The 9,572-nt window shown below is 30.5% G+C and overlaps 1 pseudogene; it reads right to left on the minus strand.

Moving 5' to 3' along the window:
* Positions 1 to 5,223, minus strand: part of LOC107887806 (serine carboxypeptidase 1-like) — a 96,917-nt pseudogene extending 91,694 nt beyond the window's left edge.
* Positions 5,224 to 9,572: the final 4,349 nt, after the last annotated feature.

The following is a 9,572-nucleotide window of genomic DNA, read 5'->3' on the forward strand; positions in this document are numbered from 1 at the left end:
CATCCAACCTTCTGAGTATCTACAAGAACAAAGTTTAACATGAATAAGCTCAATAAAGCTTAGTAAGTTCGACATATTAGGATGATAAATCTTACCGAAGTAAATACAACAAATCAAACATTAACAGTTCAACCACGAAAGTTCCCTGCCATCCACAATCTCATCCGATGAATCACTATCAATTAAATTCTCAATTGTATAGTAAACCCATTAAAATCATTACACAAATTACCTTACCGAGATTTTCAACTCGAAGAACGGCTTACGAATATAAGTACATCGTCATCCACACAAAACACACCAGAAACTCACACGAGCCAATCCCTCCAGCACACCAATGCTCAGAAGAACTAATCCAACCATCACACCAGTGATCTTAAGAGTTAATCCAACCATAACACCAGTGCTTATAAGAGCTAGTCCAACCAACACACCAAACAAAGAGTATAACACAAGAGTTTACAACAAGTACTGAACCTCAGGCTACTCGGGAAACATGAATGTACGCCACTCCATAACCATCTACACTCCAATCCCCCTTAACACACCAAATCTTGACCGTACTCTATCCCGCGTTCAAGCCGAATCGAACATCAATTTCAATTACACTACTCAAATAATCATTGAATTTCAACAAATACATTTACCTATTATGTCATGATATATATAATTTAACAATTCATATAGATATTAAATTTTTGAACCGTACGAACTTACCTAGATTGAATTGTAGTCGTTGTAGAAGTTTAGGGACTATTCTGCTATTTTTCCTTTTCCACGAGTATCTACGGGATTTTGATCTAAAATGTAAAATTCTTCATTTATTAGTATATATTTCATTTCCAAACCATTTTACAATTAATACCCTTTTATTTTTTCAAAAGTACATAATTACCCTGAAGTTTTACTATTTTTGCAATTTAGTCTCTAACTCGAAATTCATCAAATTTACTAATTTTCTCAAGTCAATATTTTATCCAAATATACTAGGCCCTTAAACAGTCCATCTAAATTCACTATTAAACCCTAAAATTTTCACATTTTCGCAATTTAATCTTGAAATCAAAATCTAACAAAAATCACTTTACAAATTCATCAAATAGCATAATCAAAGCTCCAAATACATGGTATTCATCAAGAACATTCAATATTCATCAATGCAAACTTCCAATTTTTTTAACAAAATAAAAAACGATGGTACAGGCTAGCTGGACCTCGTTGCAATGATCTCAAAAACATAAAAATTACAAGAAACGGGATTAGAACGTACTCACATGCAAACTTCCTATGCTAGCCGGAACTTCTCCTCACCCTAATTATGGATTTCAACCATTGAAGAAGAAAATGAATAGGAAAACTTTAAATTTTCAATTTATTTTGTTTTAATATCAACTAATTTACAAGTTTCCTATTATAATTTCATTATTTTGTCATTTTCCATCAATTTGTTTCCCACTATATTATTTAGGGCTTAATTATCACTTAAGTCCTTCCTTAACTATTAATTAAACATTTCATCACCTAATTGCTTTAATTAGCAAGTTTTGCACCTTTTACAATTTAGTCATTTTTCTTTAATTAACTAACTAAACATTAATATTTCTTAATCAAATCTTAATATGACTCTAATGACTCTATAAATATTCTAAAAATAATATTTATGAGTTGATATGATGAAAATTTGTAGCCCGAAACCACTGTTCCATCACCACTGAAAATCGAGCTGTTACACTTATTATATTATTATTTTATTATTCCAAACTTTTAGTAATTATTAAGTAGTTTAAGTTATTTAGGAGTCTTATGTTAATAAGAAAGTTTAGTTTAAAACTACTTATTTAGATTAATTTATATTTAAGAGTTTTATTTAGATTTATTTAGCTAGCCTTGCATTGTACACAAATCAGACTATTGATTATTATTCAACTTCTCTTTTGAGTTAATAAATTCTTTTTGAGTTTTTCTTTCAAGGGTTTCTCTTGAGTTTTCTTTTAGAAGAGTTTTAATAATCTTTTCAAATTGTGGGGATTATTTTCAAACTTCTTCTTACCAAGTTGTCTTTATTGGAGGGAAAATTAGAGCTGCTTGAAGGGAGTTGTGGTTTTTTTTTGTGTTCCCAAGGCTTCTTAGGACTTCTAGACACTACATTCTATCTTTTTTATCTACCTTCTTTATTGTCCAATCTTTAATTTTATTATTTTATTTTATTCATCTTAGTTATTTATTTTAATTATTTTATCTAACTTGGATTCGATCGTGTTTCAGATGGTGTCAAAATTCAAGTTTCTTTCTAAACATCTAGAGCCCTAAGTCAAATTCGTGACTTGAACAAACTTTACGATCTACTTCCGCATTCATCCACACTCATTTTTATTATTCGGAATTAGAGCAGATACCAAATTAGATAAACACATGATCTGCTTTGATACCAAATGATACGGATAAGAGTGGATGAATGTGGAAGCAAATCGTAAAGTTTGCCAAAGTCACGAATTTGACTTAAGGTTCTAGATGTTCAAAAAGAAACTTGGATTCTACCACAACCTGAAATGCAAACGAAATCCAAGTCAGATAAAAATAAAGAAAAAAAAGTAAAAATAAATAACTAAGATGAATAAAATAGTATAATGAAATCTAATATTAGAATTAATAAAGAAGAAAAATAAAGAAGATAGATGGAAAGATAGAATATGGTATGTAGAAGTCCTAAGAAGCCTTGAAAACACGAAGCATCCACAAATCCCTTCAAGCGACTCTAATTTCCCCTCCAAGAAAGAAAATTTAGTAAGAAAAGTTTGAAGATGATCCCTACAATCTGAAAAGATTGTTAAAACTCTTCTAAAAGAAAACTCGAGAGAAATTCTTGAAAGAAAAACTCAAAGAGAATTTATTAACTCAAAAAAGAAGTTAATAATAATCAATTGTCTTATTTATGTACAATACAAAGGCCTATATTTAGGCTAGGTAAATAAATCTAAATAAAACTCTTATACTAAAACTCTAATTAATCTAAATAAGAAGTAGTTTTAAACTAAACTTTCTTATTGGCATAAAACTCCTAAATAACTTAAACTACTTAATAATTATTAAAAGTTCAGAATAATAAAATAATAAGAGATGATAAATACAATATTGGGCTCATATATAATAAAAATTAAACCCAAAGCTCGAACCCAATATTATTCAAACTCAAATTAAAAGCCCAAAACTTGTAATTTCTATCATAATCTCATCCAGAAATTCTGCTCACATAATCTTCAGTAAAATAGTCATAACTTGATCTTCCAAACTCGAAATCAAGTGATTCAAAGTGCATTTCGAAGCTAAGAGATAGATATTCAAACACCATGCATACATCTCAACCTAGAAATGTCTAGATCCTATCCAAAAAGACGTCGCAAGTCTATTGATTTCCTAAACTTGAAAATTGGTAGCTTCGGCTAATGGAATTTAATAAATTTCACCCCATTCATGCATGTATCAATTAAGATTAATTATGAGTTTGATGTTGATTATGACTAATGGTATCAAATCCGACAATCTAGTTTACTACCTAGCAACCAAGCTTTGTAATTGTCAGTGTTGATGAAACATAGTGAAATTCATTATTGAAGAGAAAAAAAAATGGAATATAAGCATTCAATATACCTCAATTAAGCCATAATACCTGTGGGTTAGTTGAAGAATTGTGAGATGACTCCATGAAATAATAAAACAAAGCTCAGCCAGCCTCTGGATCAACAATCACATAACCTGAATACTTATCAAAATCCACCCATTCTTGCCAAACTTCCAACATTATCAACATCTTTTAGGCCTTGTTGAGAGCCTATATAAATAGGCAATTCCCCTGCCAAGTTGATGCCTCAGATAATTCTTGCCTTAAGATTCAAAAGGATTCAAGTCTCTACCTTGGTAGCCCTGAGTGAGTCCCACCAGACACTAGAGACACCCAAAATGATTCCCATAGTTTTTCCTATTGTTAGCTCACTTGACTCACTTTGAATAATCGGGGTCCCGATAATCGTGTTTAATTTCAAGGTGATGGGAAATTTGTTCAATCATAATTGACTTTAAATTCTAAACTCTGCTAGAAGATTGCTTTATTATGAGATTATATATTGTTTTGTCTTTGACTTTTAATCATATTAAAGTGTTGTTTAATGGAATTTTGGCATCATTGTACTGTACAGGGTGATGTGCATCACTCAGATTCAAGCTGAGTCCAACTGTGGAACACTTTAATCAAAGGCAGAAGGTAGTTTATAAATATAGAGCTTTCAAACTAGCATCATCCTAAAATTTTAATAAATTATAAAAAAGATTTACTTTCTTGATTATGTACGTAAATGACTTGAAATGAATAGTAAAAGTTGGTGGAGCCAAAGAGATTGGCGCCACTAACATGCCACATTAGTAATTTTGATTAAAAACTTATTTTTTTTGTGAAACCATAGAGAATGGTGTCACCTATATAAATAAGTATTTCTCAATAATTGAGGGGCCAAAAAATAAATAATGGTGAATGGAGCCACCACTTTATGTCATGTTATTATTTTTTTAGTTTTTTTAATTTCTTTTAGTTTTTTTTTAAATTTAAAAAATATTATTTTATTTGGTGGAGTCATTCTAAATGGCACCACCAGTGTAATCTATCATTGTTTTTCTTTTTTCTTTTTAATTTTTTAAATTTAAAATTAAAAGTGATATTTTATTTGGTGTAATTTATCACCTTTTCACTTGGATTCCCTTTTCCACTTTCGTTTTTTCTTTCTCATTTTTTCACAAACTTTATTTTTTGGTCCTACATTTCTTAATTTCTATTAAAAATGCCCCTTATCAAATGATTAATTCACATTACATAAATGATTTACATGAAAATTATTTTACATTGATAACATTTCAAATAATTATCAATTTACATAAATAAAAAATTTATTTTACAAAATATAATTTTACATTTACAACATTCCAAAATAATTTCACTTAACTTACGATATGTAATTTTACAACACGAGCAACTTTCTCAATATTAAAAAAAAAATTAAACGATTTTGTTCAAGACCAACAACATTGTGTCTTACAAATTGAAAAATACAATGTTTAATTGCAACACGAGTAAGTTTCTTGGTGTTATTATCTTGCAGCTTGCATGTTGTTGATATTGATGATCTCACCTGTGTGGTTCGATTTGGGATTCCGTAAAACCTTCAAATATTTCATTGACCTAAAGAATCTTAGATAATCCACCTGTTGGCTGCATAATCAATTTGAACTTGTTATCGTCCTACCTCAACCAATGAAATGACTTGCATAACCAATTTGAACTTGTTACTGAATATATAACTGACAATCAAAAATAACCATTAAACATAAAAGCATAAAAAAACACTCTTCATCTCTCTCCCGTTCATCCTTTAATATGATATAACTAAAAAAACTCTTCAACTAAGATTTTTCTGCCATTGGGCTTATGTATAGCTATTTGATCACACCAAAGAAAATGGCTCCACCAAATAAAATATTATTTTTTATTTTTAAAAAAATATATTAAAAAAATAAAAGAAAAATAGTGATAGATTACACTAGTGGCGCCATTTAGAATGGTTCCACCAAATAAAATAATATTTTTTTAATTTAAAAAAAACCTAAAAAAACTGGCATAAAGTGGTGGCGTCATTTAGAATGACTCCACCAAATAGAATAACATTTTTTAAAATTTAAAAAAAACCTAACATAAAGTGGTGGGGCCATTTGGAATGGCTCCACCGCCATTAATTATTTTTTGGACCCCTAATTATTGTGAAATGCCAATATTTCCTTGGAATTTATATAGTGGCGTCATTCACTATGGCTCCACCAAAAAATTAATTTTTTAATCCCATAACTAATGTGGCATGTTGGTGGCACCAATCTCTTTGGCTCCACCAGCTTTTACTATTCATTTTAGGTTATTTACGTACATAATCAAGAAAGTGAGTCATTTTCATAATTTATTAAAAATTTAGGGTCATTTTAATTTTAAAAAAAAAACCCTAGCATCCTCTCCTGCACTAATTGTGATAGATAGGCTTTCATAATTTTTTTATTTTTTATTTAGTTTAACCAATAAATTAGTACTTAAATTATACTATTTTTCCCATTTTGATATCTTTTTTTTTCTTTTGTCAAAAGTGGCTTCTAAACTATAGTATCAAGTTTTTCTGTGGTGTCAAAAATGATGGTTTCAAGACCACAATTCTGATATGAGAGGTCATTTTTTATCATTTACTTAATATTTATGGAGTTATATTAGAGTCATATTAAATTTTGGTGTAATGCCCTGAATAATTTATTTCTGTTTCTGTAAATCTTAACATAAATGTGTATCTGTTTCAATAGTTAAGTGTTATGGGTATGTGTGTGAGGTCTTGGGTTCAAGTCTCACTTTTGGAAAATTCTGTTATTTTTTTTATCCTAGCCTTATCCCTGTTGGGTAGGCTTATGTTATATTGTTTGTAAACTTATATTAGAATGAGCCTGTTGGTTTAAGTGGTAAGGAGTTACCTTGCTGAAAGTCTTGTGTTTGAATCCTCACATAAGTGTGGGTGTTAGTTTTTTGGCATCAACTGTTGATAGTAGTTTGGTGGCAGTGGAATTCTGAGTTGGTTGAGTTGTTAGTGGATGTAATGAGATTTTGCTTAAATCCTATTTTATTTTATTTTTTCTCTCTTCCTAAAAGTCTGACGTTAGTTTTCTCTTTTCTCTGCCACATTCTTCTTCCTCTTTGTTTTCCTGCAATTTTGTCTATAGTTTGTTGTCGTATCATTATATTTCAAAATTTCAATGTTCATCGTGCGATTCTAGTAAGTGGAGTTTCGTTTGACTGTAGGTTTCGGTTTCTGTAAACTAATTGAGATTATTTTTTATGTTGGAATTTCAATAATGGGGTAAAGTAAGAGGAAAGTAATTCTTTGAGAAAGTTTGGCATAGGAATAGACGGGGAACTTGTGGTTAGCACTCCAACGGCCTAAATCGTGAGAGTAGTGGTTTTTATCCGCGGTAAGTTCGTTTGTGCGATTCAATTTTCGTTGTGGATTTCACAAATGGTCTATTAATCAGTCATTGGAATGTTTTTTTTAGGTTCTAGTGGCCTTGGGAGTGATTTCGCATCAAAATCGAACTAGCTGTGTACTTAAAACACGAGAAAATAAGGTTCGACGAAAGTAAAAAATTGGGACTATCGATGTTACATGGGCATGTGGCTGGTCGTGTGTCTGACACACGGCCGTATGATTGTCGAGGGTGTGGTCATGTGTGAGACACTACAATGTGCTGTTGAATGAGGGTGTGGCCCAAAATTCTAAAATTTTCCCTAGGGTCGCATGAGTCGTTCCGATCGACTGTGGGCCTACCGTAGGATCTGTAAGGGCTAATCAAACCTTTTTTCATGTGACCTGATATTCTAATAGTCTAATCTGAGTAGGCTAATCAAACCCTTTTTCATGTGATCTGATATTCTGATAATCTGATCTGAGTAGGAAACTGATATGTATAACTGACTGTACTATGTAAATATGTATGTTATCTGTATATGAGCATGTAAAACATGTTAAATCTTTATTTCTATATATGTATTATGTATCTGTGTTTGGAGTGGGATTTGTATATGCAAAGAAAGTGATCTGACATTTTGCCTATATTCTGGTAGCTTGACTGTATATTATCTGTTATGTGTCGCTTCGATACTATATGGTGTGTAGGGATGGGTGGGTGTTTTTAACCCCACATGGAATGATGGAATGGACGGAGATGGTGTGTAGAGGATGGGGGTAGGATTTTGTATATCTGTCTGCATTATCTAATTCTAAAATCTATATCTGCTAAGGACTTAGGTTTGTATTTGTATCTGTTCTACATATAGGAATACTGTGTGCATTAGCATGTCTATCTCTATTGGGTTGCACACTGAGTTTATGAAAACACACATCTGTTTGTCTATTCTGTACAGGTAACCCTCGAACATAGGCAGGTCGGTGCAACGGAGGCTTAATGGTGACCACTGTTAAAATTGCCTTTGAGTTTCTGTATTTTTAAGATTTTGGAGTTATATGAGAGTTTGTAATTTTTTGGACTCTCTAGACTATATGGTTTTAACTGTTGGTTTTGGTTTTGATTGTTTTTTATCATTCGTTGTTTGTTGAAACGATTTACGAAAATGACGGTTTTACACAAACATAGGTTTTTCTGGAAACAAGAACTGGGTTTCTAAAATATAATAACTTTTAAGATTTTCGCTACAAATTATGTTTTGGCGAATGAATAAACTCACGACAGTTTCGGTAATAAACAAGTAAATGAATATGTTTTTTAAAATATGGACACTTTATAACATGTAACTTTTTAAGGTTTTTGTCGAAATAAAAGTAGTTTCAAACCCATTCTTCGCAACACTCTCGGATTCGGCCATAATGTCTAGGTTGGGTTTAGGGTGTTATATTTGGTGAAGAAATTTTAATATTTAGTTAGTTAATTTAATAAAATGACTAAATTGTGAAGGACACAAAATTTAATAATTATTGAATTGTATTGACTTGATAGCTTAATTAACAAAAGAAAGATGGCTTAGGAAGTAATTAGTCCAAAGGGTATCTAGATGGATAGTTAACGACCTTATAAATGTTAAATTATAAGTTTATAATAAGGCTAAAGTTGTAATTTAATAAAGATAAACTAAAGGATAATAAAAAAAATAAAACATATCATCATCTTCTCAATAGGATACCATCAAAAATTAAAAGAAAATTTCACCATTGAAGAAGTTTGTAGGGTTCAGTCAAATATTCCTTGCATGTAAGTCCATTTTGAGCTTATTTCTTGTAACTTTTGTGTTTTTGAGATCGTTGCAACTAGGTCCAGCTAACCCGTAGCTTTGTTTTTGAAACTGTTAAGAATTTTGGATTTCATCGTTTATGAATTATTGTTGTTCATGATGTTAAATGATGGATTTGAAGTATTGGTTGTTGACTATAATTAATTTGTAAAATAATTTTGTTAGTTTTTGGTTAAAGGACTAAATTGGTTGAATTTTAAAATTGATAGGGAATTTTTAAGTATTTAGAATAATTGTAGGTTGTAAGTGGATGGGTGAAAATTCGGATAGCATGAGAAGTTGTAAAATTTTATTAAATTTGGAATTTCGAGTTTAGGGACTAAATTGTGAAAGATGTAAAAGTTTAAGGAAAATGTGTATATAATGAAAACTTGAGGGTCTCATGCATTGAGTTGAGTTTGAAATGTATGCGAATTTAACAAATTGAATTTAATTATTATATAGATCAAGAATCTAGTCAAAAAGACAATAACCGAGGAAAGGGGAAAATTACAGAATAGGCCCTGTGTTTTAACCAGAAGTGGATTGTAGGTAAGTTCATAGTGTTTTGTTATGTAAATGTAAATTTCTTGTGATTATGTCATTGTTTTCTAGTTAGTTGTATATATGTATGTGAAATTTCATTAACTACCTATATAATATTGAATATTACAAATAAATACATATGAAAATGAATAATTGATGGTAGCAATTCTTATGA

The sequence above is a fragment of the Gossypium hirsutum genome, chromosome A03, assembly GCF_007990345.1.
Source record: "Gossypium hirsutum isolate 1008001.06 chromosome A03, Gossypium_hirsutum_v2.1, whole genome shotgun sequence".
In the NCBI taxonomy this organism is placed as follows: domain Eukaryota; kingdom Viridiplantae; phylum Streptophyta; class Magnoliopsida; order Malvales; family Malvaceae; genus Gossypium; species Gossypium hirsutum.